We start from the raw sequence: 5,039 nt of genomic DNA on the forward strand, positions 1-5,039 counted from the left end.
ATTACTAAACTTTTAATTGTAACCGTCAATATCTCTACAACTTAAAAAGAGACAAGTACCCTAAGAGGAAATTAAAAACTAAAAATAACTCCAAACATAAATAAAAAATCTCTTAAAAAATATATAAAAAAAAACCATCATTCTTTTAGAGTTGGAAGAAACTTGACCACCAACTTGAATGCTCAAAATTCAAAGCAAAGACCATCTCTTATGTCACCTTGTGGTATCTCTAGATGTTGATCTTCTTTATGAATTTCTTATATTTCTTGAGCCAAGTGTAAGTTCGTCTTCTTTTTTGGGCATTTATATGTACGGCATATAGTTTTATTACATCAATAACAAGTAACCTTGGAGGAATATTTCTTTTTACATTAAATTTTGTGTGGTGGGAAAATTCATTTTAGGTGAGAAAATGCTTATTAATGTTCCATTGTAATTAGTTATCCACTCATAAAGCAATTTAAAATGCCTTGCTTAAGGTCCATAGCCGAGGTAGAAAGACCTCATCCATAATGGTTGGTTGGAGCCCTTTAATATAACGGGTTACATTTCTATTATTCACTATTTTAAAGGTTGTTTGGAGCCGCAAGTCTATCAAATTTCTTAATATAGTCTTCTACTTTCATCTCATTTGTTGAAATTTTGGAGGTCTTAAAAGAAAATTTTCTCGTTCGACAAGAGCAAAAAAATTATAACTTTTTTAATCTTTTGCCAATAAAAAAGTATTTCCTCCCGCGAAAATAAGATGGTTGAATTTGTTCCCACTAGCTCACAACATACTCGTCCACCTTGATTGCAAAAAGTTTCACTTTATACTATTCGGGCAACATAAACCATTAAAAAAAAAAACTCTCAATTGGACTCGACAAAACCCTTTATGCGAAAAAATAGGTCTTATTTTCATGATTTTGAATTTCTTGATTTTAAATATCCTTCTCATTAAACAATCTAAACGTTGGATTTTGACAATATCCAAGATAGTAGGAATTCATACCTTAAAATTTATGTACCGAAACAGGCCCTAAAGGAAAACGAGTTATAGCAGCAACTCTATCAAAATAAGTAAATACTTACCTCATAATTTATTGTAAATTATAATTCAAGCATCGAAAAACATTCACATCGATAATCTCATTTTGAACATTATGGTTGTGGAAAAAAAATTTAAGATTTAAAACTCTAAAAATAATATATATTGTGGCAAATTATCTAGACGGTTTGCGATGCCTTGAAAATAATGTATATGGTAAAATGTGGTTTTCGTTTACCACGTGCAAAAGTAAAAAATGCCCGGCCGCACGACATGCGCTCGTGTCCGACTCTGCAAGGCAGTCCAAACGACGGTATTTTCGTCTTTCAATGACTGGTTAAATACGTCTTTCCGTAAGATATTAGGGGCATTGTCAACTTTTTTTCCCGCTCTTTTTCGTCCATTTTTCCCGCTTTTTTATTCTCCGATTTTCCCGCCTTTATTCCTAAATAAATTAGAGAGAGTATAATTTACAGAGAAATAGAGAGAGAAGGAGTAGGTTAGAGAGGGAGAGTGGAATTCAGAGAGAAAGAGTAGATTAGAGAGAACCAGAGAGAGAGAGAGAGTAGATTAGCGAGAGAGGGATTGTAATGGAGAGAGAGCGCAATTAGAGAGAGAGAGAAATATCAGAGAATATTGAGAAGAAGAGCAAATAGAGAGAGTATGGAATTGTGTCTTCAATGGCCACCACTGCTACAGTTCACCTCTCTGTGAAGTCAGGTAAAGATCGCCTCTCTAATGTTCTCCCAAATGAACTCGTGGAGAAGATCCTCTTGCTATTACCTGTGAAGAGCATTCTCTGCTTTCAATCTGTATGGAAACTCTGGAATTGTTTCTTATCCTCTCCTTCGTTTGCTAGAATCCACGCTCTCTCCAGCTCATCTGCACTATCCAAACCCTTTACTTTCTTTCTCTCCATGGATGACTATGTAATGTCTCTTCACGACACTGACAACGAGTTATCGTGTCATGAGACTAAGATCCGAGCTCCATGGGTGCTTCCAAGCTTCCATTCAAGCTTGGGTTCTCGGATTGTGGGCAGCAATGGTGTCCTGTGCATTTTTAACCGTGAAAACAACGGCCGGATTTCAGTGATCGATGTATTCTATATTGCTAACCCTGCAACTGGACAATTCACTACTATCCCATACTTCCCTGATCATGTCAGTGATCAATCCTCGGTCTATGCTTTTTTCGGGTTTCATTTCGACCCTGAAAGTCGTGATTTCAAGATCATGGTGGGGATTCGCAGTGATGACTGGATTGAAAACTTTGAAGAAACCTAGTATTTGATACATCAAAGGGAAAATGGAGGAAGCATCGAGCTCGAAGAAGGATCCCTGTGTCCTGGGGATACAAGGCTGACACGGTGTCTATTGGTTCTATTTGTTATTACATATCTGAAGACAACCATTATTTGGTGGGTTTAGACATGAAAACAGAGAAAGTGGAGATCCAATTGCGTCTGATAAAGGTCGAGGGCGGCAAACATACTGTCAAAATCTTAGAAAAGGAGGACCAGATCTATGTCGCAAAAATGGATAAAAGATCAACAGTGAAGATGTGGATTCTCACTGAAAGGAAGTGGGTGGAAATTGTTAGTGTAGATATGAAGAAATTCAATGGCAACACTCTCTGGTCTTGCCCTGTGCTTTGGCTTGGAGACGCATTGATGTTCTGCAATGACACTGAGATATCAAAATATGATCCAGAGAGTGGGAAGCTACACAAATCTAAAATTAGCAGCGGAATTGGATACAATTTCATAACTTATAAGCCGACCCTGCACACTTGGGATTACGAAGGGCGCCCCAACTATTGCTTTGAAGCAGATAAGCCTATTCTCTATTCTGAGTGAAGAACTTCATTGAGAGTTTAGGTATTGCCATTCTTCCTTTTTTTGGGTTCAATATTCTCTTGTTTTCTTTATCTTAGTTGTGTTGGACACCTTAGTATTGTGTTGTTTATAATTCATGAATATTTTCCTTTATATTTTGCTACAATGAAAAGTGTTCACTGTTGATTTCAGTATGGCCCCAACTGCAATCCATGTTCCTCTATTCCCTTTTTATTTTCGTCTTCTACTTCAAAACTTTTAGACCATGGGATGTAAACCTTTAGGAGTGCAGACTTTTTAAGGCTTTACAATTTTTCCTTCTTTTTTGGGCCAAAAAAAAAAAAATTTAGAACTATTCGGTTTGGGATCTAGGTTTCGGATCTAACCGTGTTTAAAAACCTGAAATAGGGTTGGACCATGGCACTAGTCAAGGTGATTCGGGTCACCAATTCCTGGCAAGTGGGCTTAGCGAGCGATTCTGAGGAAAGATCGTCCAGGAGTCCATACAGTGAACCAGGCATTTCACTAACAAGTTTTATGCCGATTGACCTAAGCTAATTGCTCAACATTAGGTTATTCTTGTTGACAATTAAGGGCCTAGTTACAGAGATTGAAGGCTACATAGATTGAAGGGAAATGGTGAGGATTTTTTTGGGCAGATGGGTGGTTTTGAATGGTGTTTGGTGAAGGTGTTCTAATAAAAATTAGGAAAAGTATGCAATGAGACTATTTAACTTTGGTACAAGATGGTCCCAATTGATGTGAAATTGGGCAGCTACATATATTGCATTGACCACGAGTTCAAAAGAATTTTTTTAGAACTTTTTTTTTTTAACTTTGTGGGGGTATCCATGCTATCATATTTTTTAACAAATAGTTATAAGTAGTGGTTTAAAAAACGGATCGGTAGCCCGGATCGGGTACCCCAAAAATCCATCTAGATCGAAAATCGGTCGGATTAAGCTGTAAAAAAAATCTAAAAAAATTATTAAAATTCATTATAAATGATGTTTTTTAAGAATCCAATAAGAAATCGGGGTATTACATTATTAATTTTCATTTTTTTCATCAATATGCGAATATTGAGATATTTTTTCTCTGTATGAACTTCTTTTAACCATTAAATACATCACACAAAATAAAAATTATGGAACTATCATGGATGAAGTATATAATTATACCTGGACTACAATAAATAATGGTTTTTTTATAAGAACATTTTTAGTTTTTTTGACAAAAACTTTTTATTTTTTACAAGAAATGTTTGCCGTATTACATTTTTTTTTGTTTTTAGCAATAACATTTTTTTTTGACAAAAAATACTTGTTGTATTATTATTATTTTTATAAGAACTTTTTTTTTTGACAATAACTTTTTATTGCTTTTTATTTTTTTAACAAAAACCTTTTATTTTTTTCACAAAAAAAGGAAATTTGACAAGAAAAATAATTGATAAGAACATTTCATTTTTTTTTATGAGAAACTTTTTATTTTATTGATAAGAAACAAATTTGACAAAAAGTAAAATTGATCAAAAAAACTTTTTATTTTATTGATAAGAAAAAAAATTGACAAAAAGCAAAATTGATAAAAAAAAACCTTTCATTTTTTTCTTATGACAAAAAATACTTGTATTATTATTTTTTTATAAGAATTTTTTTTTGACAATTTTTATTACTTTTTGTTTTTTTGACAAAAACCTTTTATTTTTTTGACAAAAAAAAGAAATTTGACAAGAAAAATAATTGATAAGAGCCTTTCATTTTTTTTTTATAAGAAACTTTTTGTTTTATTGATAAGAAAAAAATTTGGCAAAAAGCGAAATTGATAAAAAAAACTTTTCATTTTTTTGATAAGAAAAAAATTTAACAAAAAGCGAAATTGATAAAAGAATATTTTATTTTTTATTAGAAAAACATTTGACCTCAAAAAAATAAATTTGATAAGAAAAATAATTGATAAGAGAACCTTTATTTAAGCCCAGCGTTTTAAAAAACGCCGAGTCGAACCGGACTCGCCCGGTTCGACTCGAAAATCGTAAAAAAGGGATTGGATCGGTGAAAAATCGAAAATCGTCCGGTTCTAGAGAGAACCGGACGATTTCGCACAGTGACTCGTCGATTCACTGTGCGAAATCGGTGAGTCCGTGAAGAACACGGGTTGCACAGTGTT

The 5,039-nt window shown here is 33.6% G+C and overlaps 1 long non-coding RNA gene across 1 annotated transcript; it reads left to right on the forward strand.

The window, feature by feature from the left end:
- The first annotated feature begins 1,507 nt into the window (after positions 1 to 1,507).
- LOC148780012 (uncharacterized) lies at positions 1,508 to 3,674 on the forward strand. Its single transcript, XR_016043434.1, has 2 exons — positions 1,508 to 2,909; positions 3,276 to 3,674. It is a non-coding gene; the product is annotated as an uncharacterized LOC148780012 (long non-coding RNA).
- The last annotated feature ends 1,365 nt before the right edge of the window (positions 3,675 to 5,039 follow it).

The sequence above is a fragment of the Amborella trichopoda genome, chromosome 10 (assembly GCF_054954075.1).
Source record: "Amborella trichopoda isolate Santa Cruz 75 chromosome 10, AtrichopodaSantaCruz75HAP2 v2.0, whole genome shotgun sequence".
Taxonomy (NCBI): domain Eukaryota; kingdom Viridiplantae; phylum Streptophyta; class Magnoliopsida; order Amborellales; family Amborellaceae; genus Amborella; species Amborella trichopoda.